Here is an 18,984-nt window from a genome sequence, read left to right as displayed (position 1 = left end):
GCGAACGAGTCAATAAGCATACGGCAGCATCGTACTCGCTCGTTCGGACTCCCGGAGCACGTCTCGCTCGTAAAGGCCTCCGGATCCCAGTCGTATGGAGGGCTTTCCTAGCGAGATCGGAATCGGGCCCTAAAAAATTGTTGGTGAAAGTGTTTGAGTGTGCAACGGTCATGTTTACTATTTCACTAGTACTGGAACAATCTTTAGAGTGTGGGGTGCTGGCTAATAACCTCACCTTACAAAAGGCAAAAGTGATATGTGACATACTGTTTTTGAAAATACAACTACCAGTGTCAAACGATACCTTGTCCATTTTCTATTTAAACTCTTCAGTGTTTTATGGGGGTGATGCAAAGAACTGGACTTTGGAGGGGTCAGATTTACTATTACCACTCCAATCTGAGAGACAGCAGGGAAAGTGTTGTAATTTGAAGGTGTGATGGTTACTATTTTCACTCCAGTTGAGTAATGGTACGAAAAGAGGTGGACTTTGGAGAGGGTCAGATTTACTATTCCCACTCAAATATAAGGAACATTAGGGAACGTTTTAGATGTTGGAGACGTTAGATTTAGTATTCCCACTCTAACATAAACAAAAGTAGGAAAAGTATTGGACTTTGAAGGAGTCAGACCTATTATTCCCACTTCAATCTAAAAAAATAGCAAGGAAAGTGTTGGACCGTGAAGGGGTCAGATTTACTAGTCCCATTCTTACATCTTAATAAAAATAACATTTAGATATGGACTGAAAAAAAAAGAATTAAAATATATTTGCAATAATACATTTATCGAACAAATAATATTACATTTAAAAAATAAACAGTTTAAATTACAATCAATTTAAAATTAAGAATAATTGTAATATATTTCAAACTAAAACATTCTCCTTCATGCTTCTCTAAAAAAGAAACCGCGCCAAACAATCAAAATGAAAAAAATAAACAGTATAATAAAAATGAAAAACAATTATTATATATTATTAAACAAAATAATAGTAATTAAAATAATTAAATAAATAACAAATTAGCAAAATGCAATAATTAAGCAAACTGATCAGACAATTAACAAATATAAAAAAACAAAAAATAATTGAAATAAATATTAATCAAGTAATAAATGTACATAACTAATCATCAATTACAATATATTTACATTAAAATAATTATAAATTAAAATAATAATTTGCATTATAAAATATTTGCACCCCAATCCTCTATAAATCGATCAAACCCTTTCAGTGGCGTTGTGATGGTGATAAGGGCCTTGCCTTATTTACCAGGCGCGTTAAGCCACTTAGGGTCAGATTTACAAGAAGGTGGCAATCGTGTCGTTAAGCAAAGAAGGCTAACGACGAGTTATGTCACTTTAGAAGCGCAGGGCTGCACCATATTTACTAGAATATGGTGCAGCCCCGAGTTTCCCTAATCCATGGCACTAGATTTAGATGCCTAGCGCCAAGGCAGGCACCCTTGCACCATAGTGCAAGGGTGCCTGTGTTGAGGGGAAGATTGTTTATGTGCAGGAAGGACCCCTTTCCTGCACAATCAATCTTGAAATCCTGTTTTGTAACTTCTATGTGTGCTGCTTAATGCAGCACACCTAGAAGTTGTAATATTATATATTTTTTAAATGATTGTTTATGTACAGGAAGGGGGACCTTCCAGCACAGAAACATTCATAGGCAATTTGCTGTTTCTATGTGTGCTGTACAAGGCAGCACACATGAAAATACCAAAAACAAGGAGAAAAAAAACATTTCTCCTTGTTTTGCCTGTATTAGACCAGGTTTTCCAGGTCTTAATATTGGCGCTGCCTCATTTTTACTCTGCCCTTGTAAATAGGGGGCAGCGTCAAAATCAATGGGTGTTGTGGTGGAACGGCCACCACAACACCCATTGCCCTCCCCTTTCACGCTAAGCACAGCGTGAATAGGTGCCTTATTTACAAGGCAGTGTTAAGCCACATTAAGTGGCTTAACGCTGCCTTGTTAATAAGGCAAGGCCCTTATCACCATCAGAACGTCACTGTAAGTGACGTTGTGGAGGCGATAAGGGTGTGTAAATATGCCCCTTATTCTGGCTTACTGCTGCCTTGTAAATAAGGCACCCTTTCACTCAGTGTTTAGCGTGAAAAGTCAGGGCAGTGGGTGTTGTGGTGGGTGTTCAATTTTGAAAAGCCCAGGAAAATCGTTGCTATAATTGTCTGCATGGTAAGAGCCGTTTACTGATTGAGCGTTAAAGCATTACTATGGTAATTTTTTTTAAACAGATGGGGGTCTATTCACAAAGGTAAATTTACATGTGCAGCTTTAGTCTCCTGACAATATTTCGCTTAATTGTAAATCTACCCTTTTTTCTATTCACAATTTCTGCACCTTTTTTCCATTGACCATTTCAGAGTGTAAATTTACATCTGAGGGGCCGATTACGATGTCGGTCGGAAAGCCTGCGACCTTAGGGTGCAGGCTTTCCGACCGAGATTGTCGGTTGCACTTTCGACTGCTTAATTGCAATTTAGGTGGTCAGAAGTGAAACCAGCCGGTCATTCCGGCTGACTTTGCACTGGCTCAAGGAGCCCGTAGGCCAGTCGGAACCGGCACATAATCCATATGGAAGGAGTTTTACGCCATCCGGATTACGATGCTCGGTTTCCAGCAGGCTTCCCATGCCAGGCTTTCTGACATTAAATGCCTGTTGGGAAATCGAATTTCAAGCAGCAGCCTGTGGCCTATGGTCCTATGGGCCTATGGTGCCCCCATTTATCCCTGCACCACGTGGCAGGCACCCTGAGGTGCCTGCCACGCAGTTCAGGGATGAACACAACCTCCCATTTCCCTATAGGAGCTTGTGCCACAGCAGGTCTACAGCCTTAGCACATGCTACCAAAGGGAAATATGAGTATGTGGCGGTCGAGACCGGAAGTCAGTCGGTCCCGTTTTCGCGACCGCCTGACATCGTAATAAGCCCTTAAGTGTAGGCTTACATGCCTCCGCCTCCTAAAACCAGGGGGTGGAAACATTTGAAAATTGATTTATAAGTGTAAAGTTACTACTAATCCTCTATTTGAGCTGAAATCACCCTATCGTAAAGCACAGGGAAACATTTTATAGTTTATTATTTTTTAAAGGCAAATGAACATTTTAATGTAAAATAAAATAAAATTGTACATTAATTTGAAATGTTTATTATTAACCTAGCACTAAATACAATACGATTTTTCAGAATAGCAGCTCCTAAAAATAAACATTTATTAAATGTTTAAATAATCAAAAGATAATAATTTAATTCTTAAGTATAATTTTTAAAACGAAATTTAAGATAAAAGCACCCTCACTAACATTTTAATATTTATTTACTATTTAGTACATTTGTTTTATGGTTGACATCATTTTAGTTCAGTTCTAGTTGACCATTATAAACAAAACACCAGTGGCAGTTTGTCCGTTTTGGCGGTGAGGCGTTGCCTCCCTAACAGTTATTGGCGCATTTCAATAGCGGCGTTAGCGCGCCACAAATTATTAATACAATATCAACTTTCAATGTTAAAATTGTATTAATTTAAAGCGGCGCGCTCAGTCATGCGGCAATGTCACCGTCACGTGCACAAGCATCAAGACAATACTGACTGACCCAAATTGCTTGCAAATGCAATATGAGTGCCGCGACTGCACACTGTGCGCGGCATAGTTAGCACACTGCGTATGTTGGGTTTGGCCGGCTGCCTTTCCACGGCCAGGAACCCAACATGCGCAGAGTGCCCTTTGAAAAGCAAGCACAAGGTGACTGGGGGTTTGCCGCAAACCACAGACCCCAGTGGTTGAAAAATGAGCGGTGAGTTTACCTGCTCACCCCAATTTTGGCGCTGCTCTCTTACAGAGAGATCCTCTCTCTGTAAGAGAGCAGCACCAGGATTGGCTGCAGTGCTGCAGCATGGCAGCAGTTGCCAGTCTAGTAGTCTGCAGTAGCAGAGGAGGCATCGACTTGGCACCGCGGGGTGGGAGGGCCCGCCCAGCATCCAACATAGCAATGCGATGCGCAATGACTGTAATGGCTTATTGTTAAGCCATGCAGTGATTCGGTCATTCTGCCGTTGCTGGGCAAATTGGGCCGGTTCTTCCTCCTCCTCCCAGTCTCACAGTCACAGTGGAGGGAGCACGTGTATACTCGACTCGTCACTCGACTCGAGACTCAGAATTGAATCGACTCATCGAGCACTGCAGTAGTGAGTCCTCCTCCAGTGCAATCATCTGATCTATCATCCTAGTGATCAGTCACTGTCAGAAGAAGAGTCAATCCATTCAAGTTAGCAGGTAGTTTTGTGACTGTTAACTTAAGTTCAGTTGTTAATATGGTTCAGGGTCCGGGACAGGTGGCTGCTGAGGTGTGAGGCCATGATCACGCCTTTGTGCACACTGCACAGCCACAACAGCAGTGAATTATATATAACCAATATATCCTAAGCTGGCCAAGTGGCCATATAATAGAAATAATCCCTCTTCTTTCCGGAAAACAAGTGTCGGGGCCGGCTCGCGAGCCGTGATTGTAAGTCTGTAAATAAATTTAATTCGCACTGTAAAGCACATGATCATTGCATCACTTGGAAGGCAGGGTGGGCCTTGAAAATTAATGAATGGCCCCGGCCCCCGTGGCACCACATTACATAAATAAGTTTGCTGCCTGTCCCTCAGCGCAGCGGCAGCGAGTTTACTGTAACTTTTTACATAATCCCGGGCCGCACCCGCACCAATTCGCAATCGCATGCGCATCACATGGAAGGCGGGGTGGGCCTTGAAATTGAATGGAATGGCCCTGCGGCACCATATTATAAATAAGTTTGTTGTCCCGGCCTCAGCGCCGCAGCAGCGCGGGTGGGCCTTGAAAGTTAATGAATGGCCCCGGCCCCGCAGGGCACCACATATAAGTTTGTAATTGTTGGTGTTCCACTTCCCATCCACTGTCTGTTCCCCATCCATTGCCTCGGGTGGACATAGCATGGATGGATGCCATTGCCAAGTAAAGAAAATAAAATATTTCCTGGTTTTCCAGCCCAGCCCCGTGCCAGCCGTGAGCTTCATAGGCTGGCCAATTCGGCCATAAAGCGTAGGTGCATTAGCGTGAAATTGAATTGACTGTTTTAATATATACAACGCCTGAGAATTTGTGGGGGCATGTTTTTTTTCTTTTATGTTGCGCTGGCATGTGTGGTTTCATAGCTCTTGAGTATCCTTTAATACAGGTCTAGTTCACCAGCCTCAAAGCGCTGGTAAAAGACAGCCTTGTTTTATCAAGTGAGGAACAATGATGGCTATTGTGATCGGATAGTGATTTCTCCCGTGGAGGGCGAGTTTCCACATTCACCAACCATTACGCTATTGTCTGCCAAAAAAGCGTGGTCAAATCCAGACTGCTCATGGTTTCATGAGTTCACAATCCACTAGAATTGAGGATCCATTTATTTTTGCTCATTATTGTAAATGTTCCCCAGGCCTGTGCAACCACGCTTAGCGGCAGGCACTAACTGTTTCCCCTGTGTGCCGCTTAACCACTGAACCGACGACAAGTGGGTTAGATGTTGAGCATTGTTGTCCCAGAGAAAGGGGCCAACATACACATTCATTTCCAATTCTCAAAAGTGCTGCTCAGTTCCTTCGATAGCATTAAGGAACATACTACTGTACATATGTGTGCTATGTTTTCATCAGCACTGTCCTCCTTAGCAATATTTTATGTGTGCTTGCCCCCCTACTAAGGTGTTACCCTATTTGAAGAATTTGTACATAAATAGTTAAAAACAGCATGTGCACCAATCATAAACTCATTTGCATGTGCAAGTCCAAATTATACATGCAAGTGCTTGAATTTGTAAGTGAAAGGTACTCACAAAAGATGACCTGGCACTCTTTATTTGTTTTTATACACACATAATTATTTGTGATATTGTAATATTGAGCATAAGTGAATGACACTCCAATTTCTGCATGTAAGCATTGTCGGGTAGGATGCCCGGCACAGTTTAGGAACACCCACAAACCTGGGAATCCTTATGGACGAACAAATTCCTGCATGAGAATGGGAATGGATGGGCCACAAAAATAGAGGGGTATAGAGAAAAGAGGTTTCTCCATGTTGAAAAAAATGAGGGGGGGGCAGAAGTACGACGGGACGCATCCCCAACTCTAAATTAGTCCCTTAGTAACTACACAGGTCCTGCCTATGAGTTGGCTTGATTGGTCCTAGGTGGGATACCACTCTGCCTGACTACAGCTGGCCCAGTATTCCTGTATTTGCATTTTTCACGTGCAGAAGAACAGGGCTGATCTTATGAGCTGAATTTTTGTGGGAGCATTGGCCAGAGGCTTCTGGCACAACCCCTGAGGTTTGAATGCCTGAGGTCACCTGATGGATTGAGAAAAGAGACTACAAAACTTGACAGGGTATAATTAAATTAGTAATATGTAAGTTGTGTAGTCTCTTTTGGACGGCTCGGCTTAGTATGTAAATTATAAACTGAAATAAATGCATTCTCGCCTCGGCATGGTAGTTTGGTCTGAGGGCCCAGAGTCTGGTGTGCTATGTCTGTGTCGTCTTTTGTGGTGCACCAAGAATAAAAGAAAGTGGAGTGGCCTTTGAAACAGAAGAGAGAGATCAACACATATCTGTGGCATCTGGTGGTTGAATTTCAAAATGTAACCAGGAATGAATACTAGATTATCTGTTTCTCCAAATTGTGTGATCCTAGGCAAACCTGATTTTTTGCAGTACCTCCTTCTCATTTATCATAAATGAGCACTTTTAAATGCATGAGTTCAGGATGTGCACGGTACAATCCACTCTTTGTTTAATTTATTAGACTATAATGTTGCTGCTTCTATAATAAGAGTGTAGGCCATGTTTAGGGTTTACATGACTACTGACATACCCCCTAGTTCAATAATCGTTGGGGAGCGCACCATTAATGTTTCTAAGTTCAGATTTAAAAACCATCAATTTTAATCTATCAGAATTTGTATAGCATAGTGCTGTCACCCCTAGGGGTATTCATTTGGTTGCTAGGGAGCGCCGCCGGTGGATCTGTCAAAGAGCCAGTGACTTTCGTGGGTGTCAGCAACAATAATCCTAGATGTGGCAAGAGAAGGGGTCAAAGAAACCGATCAAAACATTGCAGAAAGGACCAGGAGCCAGGTGTCGAAAGTGAATTAATAATAAATATTTCATCTAAAGCACTCACTAAAGCAGAAACCAAGTTGTTGAACAAGGGCATTACATTTGTCCCCACTTATCATTCTAATTTGGCGGAGACTGATATAGCTCTATTTAAATTTCTCAGGTCCCTGAAATTAAAATTCTTCTTCAAGGACACACAAGAACAGCAACAAGCAGAAACATGGGATAAAGAGTTCAGACCTAAAAGTACCTTTTGCGCGCCATATACACATAAGACGATTGAAGCTTTCGAAAGGTCGGTGTTGGCAGACGTTCAACAGATTGCGTTTACTAAACCAAAGAAAACCAATTTGTCTTCTAAAGAATGGAATACATTGAAAAACTTAAGCTTAGACAAACGGCTAACTTTTCAGAAGGCGGATAAAGGAGGTGCTTTAATAGTTATGGACACAGAATTCTATATAATTAGCGTTAATAATCATGTTGCTAATCAAGATATCTACCTTTCATTGGAATCTGATCCAACCTTGGAATACTAAAAATTTTTGCAGAAGATCGTCGAGCATGCGTTTGAAATGCAGTGGATCAGTGAAAGAACTAAACAATTTTTTGACACCAAATATCCCAGAAGGCCGCAACTATACATGCTGCCGAAAATACATAAAGATACAACCAACCCTCCATTTAGACCCATAGTCTCGGCCTGTGGGTCTATCTCTGAGCCGATTGGGAAATTTGTTGATAAATATTTGCAACCTATCGTGCAAAAAAGTGCTACTTACATAAAGGATACCACATCATTCTTGAACTTACTCAAGACGATGGAACTTGAAAAGGATGAGACTTATTTATTGTGTACAATAGATGTTACGGCATTGTATACATCCATACCCCATAACGAGGGGCTAGAAGCGCTCGAATGGAGCCTGTTAAGAAGTGATTTGGAAGAAACTCAAAAACTTTTCATCATGGAGCTAATGCAATTTGCATTATACTGCAGCTATTTCGAATGGCAAGGAAAATTTTATAATCAATCCAGCAGAACATCTATGGGTTTCGGGGGGGCTCCCTCGTATGCCAATATTTTCATGAGTAAATTCGAGATTGACCACATCCTTGAGAATCCCATTTGGACTGAAGGAATAGTAATGTATAAAAGGTATATTGATGACCTATTTCTAATTTGGAAACATCTCCATCTTAAACACTTATAATGATCGAATAAAGTTCACGCATTCTATTGATGAGAAATCTATTGCATTCCTAGATGTAAAAGTAAAGTTAGAACAGAACCAAATCAGCCCTGAAGTCCACATCAAAAAGACAGATAAAAATTCCAGTTTATTATTTCACAGTTTTCACCCAGAGCCCCTTAAAAAACACTTACCGACTTCACAGTACATCAGAATGAAACGCATCACATCCAATAACGAAGATTTGCAAGTAACTCTACAAGAGCAAACTGTTAAATATCGACAAAGAGGTTATCCAGAAAGCGTTTTAGTAACATCCTTGGGAAAAGTGGCAAGGCAATCACGAGATGATTTACTGCAAGAACGAACACAAATCCAAGAGAAAAAAACTGTATGTATTCTGAAATATTCCACAGAGTCATCCAAGATCAAAAGAGCAATAAATAGACATTGGAGAATAATACAAATGGAACCAGATTTGAAAGATTTGAATGATGATAAAATAACATTCGCATTTCAACGCTCCAAAAATTTGAAAGAAATATTGAATACACCGAAGAAAACAATCATGAAATGGCGTGGAATGCTTCAATGCCAAAACTGCACACATTGCAGTAATGTTATTCTTGGAAATAAATTTACTCACCCTACAAAAGGTCATCAAATAGATTTAAACCATACTAGCACTTGTGATACGGCCAATTGTATTTATGCTATCAAATGCCCATGTGGCAAAATATATGTGGGTCAAACTGAGCGGAAAGTGAAAATCCGCATCACGGAACATAAAAGTAATATTAGACTGAAGAATCCCAAATCAACCGTAGCCTGTCACTGGATTGAAGCTCGACATCAAATAGCTAAATTACGCTTCACGGTATTAGAGACGATTGCACAATGCCGAGACCAGGATCCTATGAACCAAAGGTTAAGAGCTGAATATTTTTGGATCAGAAAATTGAACTGTTCCCATCCTATTGGGTTAAATGATCGTATTGAGTACTCATGCTTTCTATAATATTTTCTATTGACACAGCATTTGCTGAAGGAATCCTCTGGGTCTTACATTATCAGCACGTTTTATTGATTTATTCTGATTGATATCATTTTGTTCTCTTTCAATTTGATTATTTTTGCTTTTGCCTATAATGTTCCATGTGCGTTTTTTAAGTTTGCATATTTATGAGTATAAATCATTTGGTGCTCTGCGCATTATATCAGGTAATTGTAGATGGGTTCTGAGACACGCCTACTTTATTGCATCAAACATCGCAAAGTTCAACTTTGAACTTTATTAGTCAGGCAGTGTTCGCATTAACGCGTTCATTGTTGTGTAGCCGCCTCCTCCCCGATCACGTGGGACTGACGTTTTAGAGCGATGTAGTATGATTGGTTTTTCCCGCTAATACGTCATCGTACTTAATTTATAAATGTGAAGCCATATTTACTTTTATCATGTGGTGTTGATCACAACGCATTATGATTGGTCCAATGTGTTTATCACGTGACAACTAACGTCTGCCCTTTAAATCATCATTGAATTGGCGCATAAATTCAATTCTTTAGACGGAGGGTGGATTAATGGTAGCAGAGACCCGTTGGTCCTAAGTAAGTTGCTCTGTATAAATGTTTCTTTAGACGGTCGCAGTAGGATATAATTATATGCGTTCTTAGTGGTTTGTGAACCGAGGCTGCATTTATGAAGATCTCTGCCACAAGATATTTAGGCCACAGAGTGTCAGTTACGTTTGACATTTGTAACATGTAGACGTTTCAGTTAGAATCCTGTGATCGCTTAATGAATGTCATGTATTAGCATGTTCGTTCCTGCACACGTTACAGCGCGTAAATTTATCAGACAGTTTACAGCTAGTTTAATGTTGACACCATATTACATTGACTAGCGTGTGTAATGTATCATTCGAATGTGTAAGTTGCATCATTGTTTTGTTAGTTTTTATGTCGAGATTTGTGCTCTCTTACTGATGTTTTTCTATAGATATATGTTTATTAAGTATACTATATGTATCAATGATTAAGTTGTGCAGTGAACTCAATGGTCCTGTTTTGTTTTTTAACCCCCTGAAGAAGGGTCAGATTTGATTGACCCGAAATGCATTGGGTGGATGTTTAACTTTGAAAACAAGGAATGAATTGCTTCAGGAGAAGATGATTATGTATGCAACATTTCGTTGATTCATGAAATGATGAAATTCAACGAATGGAGAATATGCTTTCAAAATCAATAAATTTAAATACGTGAAGAAACCTTGGTGTTTCATTGAATACAGTGCGAAGTTGAAGTTGAAGTTGACACTCCCCACAATATCTTTCAAGATATGAGGAGAACCCACTCCAAGTACTTGAGATCGTTTCTCCTCATATCAAAAAGAAGGGGGATTTTGGAAATAGCATGACGAGCAAATAATGAATTTTATATGCTGTTTGATTTGATAAAAGTGCATGCAACTGCTCAGGGAAGATTGAATATCATTATAATGTACGGCAAATTGGGATTTGGCAAGGGAGTACCTAAATCCTCATTTTCTTTTTTGAAGGCATCCCATTTTCCTTTAAGGAAAACATGCTTCATTTAAGAAGAAAGAAAAAGATTGCTTTATTTGAAATAAATGGGCATTAGAATAAAGAATAAATTACACCCTCAGCAGCGTATTTTTAGGCAATGGATAGAACAGACGTTTCTAGTAGAGCGTGTCTGCACAACTTGACTCTGAAGTCACAGGATGAATCTGTTTTATGTATGAACCGAGGCCTGGGGTTCTTTACGATTAACAGTCTATGTGTTTGCTTGACACGACAACATTTTGTTATATTTGCTTTTCAGGCAATAAGGCAAAGAAGAAGAGGCACCAACCTCCTTTGCTGCTCTTGCACCTCTCACAGTCAAAAACCGCAGCGTTTAAGGTAAGGAAACTGCTGATATATTTTACATTCTAGTAGTAAAGGGCTATCTAAGTTGTCTACATGGTGGGTGGAGTCTACATGCACAAAACCTCATACGTTGTACTTTGATTATTGACAGGTAACATTAACATTGGTAACACCATGAATACAGTAGAGCAACTACTTTCAAAGCGGTTCATTGGACTGAAACGTGAAGAGAAACTATTTGTAAAACAATTAGGACCTCACCAGCCAGACCTAAACATACAACAAAGTCCCCAAGACAGAGGGGAGATTTACATACGTTCTTTCTCAAACACCTGGTACACAAAAATTGATTGGCTTACAGGATGTCCTTAAAAAAATACTCTATTCTGCTTCCCCTGCCTGCTGTTTGGTGGTAAAATTCCATGCACCAAAAAAGGAGTAAAAGACTTGAAGCATTTGTCAGATAAATTAAAGATGCTTGCACACACAAAAATACATATGGAAAACCTGACGAGACTGGGAATGTTGGGAGACACACCGATTGAAGCCCACGTTAGTGACGCATATCGCAAAACAATAGCAAGCAAAGACCGTGAAATGGAAGCACATCTAGCAAGTGCTACAGTCTTCAAGGGCACCTCTAAAATAATACAAAATGAACTGCTTGGATGCATGCTAGAGATTGTAAAAAGCAATATCATGCAAGAATTGAAAAACGCCGACTTTCTGGCTATTCAGGCTGATGACACCACTGATGTGGCTACTAAAACACAGTCTGCATGGATCTTTCGGTACCTTGACAATGACAGCAGAGTTGTGGAGAGGTTCTATGGTTTCACTCATTTAAGAGACTCTAGTGCAGAAAGCATTTCTTCAGCTATTCTACAAGAACTAAACCTGATTTTTCCAGAGCAGCCTCAAAAATAAAAACTGATTGCACAAAGCTATGATGGTGCTGCAGTAATGAGCGGAACCAACGGTGGAGTACAAAAAAGAATTAGAGATGTGTACCCTAATGCCCATTATGTGCACTGTTATGCCCACCAACTTAATCTGATTATGCAACAAGCAGTCAGATCTCTGAGGTACAGATATTCTTTATGGATGTAGGAGTAATGGCAGCATTCTTCTCACGTTCCCCCAAAAGAACGGAGGTACTTCATACGATTGTCAACAGAAGGATTCCAAAGGGAGGCCCAACTCGTTGGAATTTTCACATACGTACAATCGACACCATAGAAGCCAATGATGACTTTGAATATAAAACTCAGAGTGAGGCCCGTGGCTTTGCTAGAAAATTGCAAGACAGGGAGACTAAAATGTTTTTGCGGATTTAGATTTATGACATAATGCCTCATGTTGATGTACTATATGAGATGTTACAAAACGTGAAATAGATACTGTCTGTGTGGAAAGAGCTACCAGCGACTTTGTCACCAGCATTAACAAAGTCAGAGAAAGGGTTGACAGTTTAGATAGCAGACTGCCAAATGATTCTACTTTCTCCAACATCAGCAGTTTGGTCCGAATTGCAAAGGAGATATGTGACACTATAATTGTGCGGCAAAGGGACGTTTTTCTTTTACAAACCATTTGGTGAGTGCCACATTTCTGCAAAGTGATCTGTTTGCAAAATATGATCATTCCTTCCCTGAGCAAGCACTGAATACGGCTGTGGAAGCTTACCCTATGCTCAACAAAGAGGAACTGAGAACTGAATTAACTGTATTACAGTATGAATGTATATCAGCAGGCCACTGGTGCAATTTCTTTGCGTGCTTTAATTCAGAACCTTAACATGGAAAAGTCACTTACAGAGACAGTGGCTTTACTAAAAATAGTCATTACCACTCCAATGACAACAGCAGAGGCGGAACGATGTTTTTCCACTTTGAACAGAATAAAGGCATTCCTGAGGAACACCATGATTCAGGAAAGACTGAATGCTTTAGCTATGCTCTCTATAGAGAGAAACCTAGTTAAAAGAATACCAGACTTTAACATTCAAGTTATTGAAAAGTTTGCTGCTCTTAAAGACAGACGTGCTGATTTTATGTACAAAAAGTGAACAATATGTTGAATGCGGCTAGTTTGCGACCTGTTTAGTTGTTTGTTAAATAAAAAACATCTGTGAGGTACTCGGAAATGCATTGCATCTCGTAGTCCCTTATGAAGCTCTGTGGTTATACTGAATAAGCAGCTACCTATGTTATATGACATCTCTTTATTAATGTAATAACTGCACTTTCACAATTGCTTTATTAATTTCCCTACTTTCTCAAATTTGCTTGAAAATGCACCATTTGTCCACTCTTTTTTCAAAATTTTCTTGAGGGGGAGAACCCCCCCAAGACCCCCTTAGGTTGTTTGGGCTCACTCGCTACAGTGCAGTATGAGAATCATTTTACGCCACCACTTTCAAATGTCACCAGCCACCACTGTAAAACACCCACCTACAACCATTGGCCAGTGGGTAATGGCAAGGATTATATGAGTCTTCGAAGAGAAGAGAGAAAAGAAGAAGAAAAGCACAGGAGGACCAGAGTGATAGAAAATAGATACTCAGAGGACAATACCTTTTCACTATTTGACTAAGTAGGATTCAAGCCAATAGATAGCACCGCCTCATCCTGGGTGGGTTGCTCATCAGCGGGGGTGTAGTGGGGAAGCAAAGTACCCGTAAATACCTCGGGCATGTGAGCTCTACGAACTCCGATGATAAATAGGCCACGGTGGATCCCCAAGTCTTATCAAATTTAGGCAGTGTGTGATTAATCCCGGCAGTGATCTTTTCCATCCCCACCACCTCTCAAACTCGATGAAGCCAGTCTAATTTTGTTGGGATTTCCTCAGTGCCGTACCTTGAAAATAGCACTTGCTTAGCAGCCCCTAAGGCCAAGGTAATCGCTCTGCCCCTACAGGATTTAAGGGGATATGTAAGGGGGTTGGGGAACACCAATGGGATGTAACTAGGAAATCGAGGGAGTTCGTATGATAAATGCTATCTATATCAGGTAGGATAGAGTCCCAAAAGGCTTGTATCTTAGGACAGTGCCACAGGATGTGCGGCAGTGTGCTTGCCTGTCCACACCTTCCCCAGCAAAGGTCGTCACTGCGTGGTTTCCAACTGGCAGTACATGCCGGTGTATAGTACCAATAGTGTGCAATTTTCAAAAGCATTTCCTTACCCGTGGTGCTACAGGATGAGGCCCTTGCCCTATGGATAATGTCTGCCCTATGGATAATTCCTGCTCTATTTCCAATTTCCACCTGTGCTCCTGCCGGGGATTTAGAGGGGTTCTTAGCTCTGTTCAGAGAGTTGTAGATATCTGATAAGAGACGTTTATTTGAGGTATGGGTGATGAACCAAAGTTCAAACCTTGTAAGGAGGCGACCTGCGTGTGGACGTATATGTGGTTGGGTAACCCAATGTCTCAACGCCAAGTATTGCCAATACGCTTCTTTGGGGATCCCAAAGCCCGATACTAATTGAAGAAAGTCCATAACTCCCTGTAAGTCAAAAATTGGCTTCCTGACATTTCAAATATGCAGTCCCTGTATTAGCAGGAGGGAAGTCCGGGTTACCTATAACCTTTTCAAACCCTTGGTCAAAGGAGACACAACAGTCAAGAGCCCACATCTCTCTTGTACCCTGTCCCATGTCAGCATGGTGGGCCGCAGGACTGGAGAAATATACACACCCTGTGGCCGGTGTCCTTTGGGAAGCCAGGGGACCTTCCAGATATGTATACCAGCTACCCCACGATCGATAAAACAGCAATGCTTTTCTCATTCCAGTTGATACCATTCCATCATGTAGCGCAATTGAGCTGCCTGGTAATATCGTCTCAAGTGCGGGACCCCAAGTCACCCCTCCTCCTGCCTCAAGTGAGGTGGTGAGCTATACATGCCCTCTTCCCACCCCATATAAAGCCATCAACGAGCTGCTGAAGCTGGGCCAATATTTTGGGGGGCGGACAAAGGGGGAGCGTCTGCATTCTGTACAGGATACGGGGTAAAATCATCATCTTGATCGCCGTGATCTTGCCCAGCCATGAGAGAACATGTTTCTTCGAGCTGAGCAGCTCTTTCCGTACCTTGGTTAAGAGCTCCAAGTAGTTCACCTGAGCAATCTTATCAACTGTTGGGAAAACCTGGATCCCCAAATACCTAATGCCACTAGGGGCCGAGGAGAATGGGAACTGTGCTGCTAGCCGTTGCTGATCTATTTTGGGCAATGTTAAGCTGAGAGCCTGCATCTTTCGCAGGTTAATTTTAAAACCTGAATCCGTGCTAAATGCCTCTATCTCTGCTAGATGGGGAGGAAGTGAGAGTAGCAGTTGAGTCAAAAATAGCACCACGTCATCCGCATAAAGCAAAATCTTATGTTCTCCATCTCCCAACTGGAGCCCATTGACGGTAGGGAGCTCTCTAACTCTTTCAGCAAGTGGCTCCATATAGAGCGCAAAGAGAAGGGGTGAGAGTGGACACCCCTGTCTCGTATCCCACCCAATCTGAAAAGGGCGTGAGGCGAACCCATTCACTCTGATGCGTGCCTGCGGGTTATGGTATATACAGTTCACCCACCGCATAAATCGCACCCCATTACCAGATCGGCTCAATATCTGACCGAGGTAGGGTCAATTGAGCCGATCAAACGCCTTCTCGGCGTCGACCGATAGGAGTACAGCTGGGGTCTGTGTACGCTGTGTCAAATCCAGGAAGTGACATAAACGCCTGACCCCGTCACTGCAGTTACGTTCCGGGATTGATCTGGGTCAGCCTGACCTCGCATGTGTGGGGTGAGTTTCGCCACCAGAACGCTCATAAACATCTTCAGGTCAACATTGAGCAGAGAAATGGGGCGATACGATGCACATTCCAGGGGCCCTTCCCAGGTTTGGGGATCACTACCACCTCGGCCATAGACATCAAAGGGGCAAGCCTCCCAGTCTCGCTAAATGTGTTAAATAGTCATGTCAGAAGGGGGTAAGTTCTGATGCAAAGATTTTATAGAAGTCAGCAGAAAAGTCGTCTTCGCCTGGGGCTTCCCCGGGAGAGAGTCCCTGGATAGCTCATAAAACGTCCTCAGACCTAATCTCTGCCTCTAATTGGGCCGCCTCAAAGGTCAGGAGAGACAACACCGAAGCTTCGAGCGTATGCACCTCAGCCATCACTGGGTCAAGACACTCCGCTGTGTAAAGGGCAGCATAGAAGGCCTTAAATTCAGCCGCTATATCCGTAACTGACCTTAGGATCTCCCCTTGGTTGTTCCTGATCTCAGCTATCCGACGTGCCGCCGTCTCGGCTCAGAGAGCGCGTGCAAGGAGTTTCCCAGCTTTGTTTGGTGCATAGAAGGGCATATTCGGCATGGTCAAGATCAAGGGCCTGCAATTGTTTCCTCACCTTAGTAAGTAACCACCACATTTGAACTGCACCCATGTGACAATAGTCACCCTCCAGTGCCTTGATTTGGCCTTCCAAGTCCTCCCGCTTAGCTCTCCGTTCCCTGTTAAGACCCACTGCAATGGCTATAAAGCAGCCCCTCAGGACTGCATTTAGGGCATCCCATACCATGGCTATATCGACTGTGCCCACATCATTCACACCCAGGTATGCTTTAATACCGCCCCGTATTTCAACAATATTGTCATCGTATGTGAGCAGCTTATGGTTCTGTCTCCATGTCCCCTGCCGGGGGGTTACCCCAGGGAGGAGTAGCGTCAGAGTGATTGAGGAGTGATCTGAAAGTGCCATCGTCCCAATAGCCACATCGGCTGTGGCCACCGTGACTCGAGGTGAGATCCAAAATAGATCTATATGCACATACGTTTGGTGAGCCGTGGAGAAGAAAGTGTACTCCGAGCTGTTGGATTACGGTGTCGCCAGGCATCCATGAGTCCAACCTCCCCCAACCTCTGCAGAAACGAGTCTGAAATGGATCCCGAATTCCCCACCTGGAGAACCGATCTGTCTAATTGAGCGTTCAGCACCATATTAAAATTCCCCCCTAACACTAGGTCCCTGTCCGGGGACTCCAGTATTGTGTGCAATGAGTCCCATAGAGAGGCTTCCTGGTGCTCATTGGGACTATAAGTGGAGACTATCCTGTATGTGTGAGAGCCCATTGAAACCCTCAGTGCCAACAGCCTACCCGGTACATCGGCGTGCACCCCTACCACCGTACCTTGCAATTGCATTGAAAAGAGGATAGCCACCCAAGCCTTCTTTCCCATTCCTGAGGAGAAATACTGTCTCTCGAACCATTTTGACCAGAGTCGTTTCCAGTCAGCTCGCAAGAGGTGGGTCTCTTGTAAGAGGCAGATATCACATTTGGCTTCTCCCAACAAAGCAAGAAGCAGGTGAGTTAAGACCCCGCACATTAAAGCTCAAAATAACCACCCTTAGGCCTGTCATTGGGTGCCATGCGCAAGAGTCTTGGTACCCACTGGGCTCAAATTACCAAGCCTGCTTGTGTGCCATCTCATGGTTCCCCCACCCGTAGGGACGTATCCAAGGAAGAACCCCCGTCTGCCATCTTCCCTCTCCCCAGTGGCAAGTTTCTCCAGTCAGTTGAGGTGTAGTGGGTGTCCCATGTGTGATGAGGTGTAGGGCATAGCTGCTCGGCCAGAGGTTCTGTAGCTCCTCCTAGGAGAAGTGCAGCCAGATAATGCCATCATCGTGTTATCACCTCCCATGACTCCCCCGCCCCCCGCAAGTGTGATCTGCGGTGCCCCTTGCTTCCGTACAATTCTGGTGGGCTCCCAAAGCGAAGTGTTACTCTACTTGCCAGTGTGAGGACCTCCGAGCTCATGAGGATAAGAAAGAGAGGAAAAAGGAAAGAAGAAGAGCAGAGTAAGTGAGAACAAATGAACAACCTAAACTCGGTCCAACAGCAATACATCGCACTATCGTGCAGGGGTTGTGTGTCCAGTGGCTGGTCATCACCACTCCGAAGGTGGAGCTGCCCCCACCAAGGCTGAACACATTTGCTCCCAGGTTAGGACCATCGTCCCCATCTATGGGCCCTGGGTCTGGGGTCACTCACTGGCTGGGTCACCAGCACCCTGCTGATCCTGTATCTGGCTTGGATGGGCTTCCCTTTCTTTCAGGCGTTCTTACTCTGACAGCTTTGTGGTGTTTCCTCTCCTGAGGCCTCTTCTCCGGCTGGGTTTAGGTGGCTTCCCTGGAGATGCACTGTCCCCTGCAGCCCCTGAACCTCCCAACTCCACCAGTGCACTCCCGATGATCTCCGTCACCTCCTGCAGATTGCACCCCACTTGTAGCTCCTTATTCCATACAAAAGACAGTCTGAAAAGATGCCCCCATCTGTAACGCACTCTATGTTCTCAGAGGAAGGCTGTGGCCATCCTCAGCTCCTTGCGCTTCTGAAGAGTGAGCAGCGAGAGGTCCTGGAAGACACCCACATGTGTGCCCTCGAATTCTGCAGTCGCCCGGGCCATGATGATCTCCTTCTGCCGGTATGAGTGCAGACAGGTGGGAATGTCCTGTTGTTGACCTGGGCCGGAGGCCAGTCTCCCGGCACGATGGGTGCGGTCCAAAATGATTTCTTTATCTCACAAGTCAGGCGCTATATTTCGAAAGAAGCGGAGTTTCCAGTCCACCAATTTGCCACCGTCTGCTTGGAGTGGCACACCTTTGATGCGGATATTGGAGCGCCTTGAGCGGTTTTCCAAATCTTCCAGCTTGAAATATAGTTCCTCGTTCCGCTCGCG

The 18,984-nt window shown here is 43.2% G+C and overlaps 1 long non-coding RNA gene across 1 annotated transcript in view; it reads left to right on the top strand.

The window, feature by feature from the left end:
• The window catches only part of LOC146817973 (uncharacterized), a 227,424-nt gene that overhangs the window by 149,798 nt on the left and 58,642 nt on the right, over positions 1-18,984 (top strand). The window contains exon 3 of the long non-coding RNA XR_014962605.1: positions 11,202-11,281. This is a non-coding gene — a long non-coding RNA (uncharacterized LOC146817973). The remainder of the gene's footprint in view (positions 1-11,201; positions 11,282-18,984) is intronic.

The sequence above is a fragment of the Triturus cristatus genome, chromosome 6 (assembly GCF_964204655.1).
Source record: "Triturus cristatus chromosome 6, aTriCri1.1, whole genome shotgun sequence".
Lineage (NCBI taxonomy): Eukaryota > Metazoa > Chordata > Amphibia > Caudata > Salamandridae > Triturus > Triturus cristatus.
Note: the sequence above shows the minus strand (reverse complement) of the source record. Positions and strands in the feature narration are given on the sequence as shown.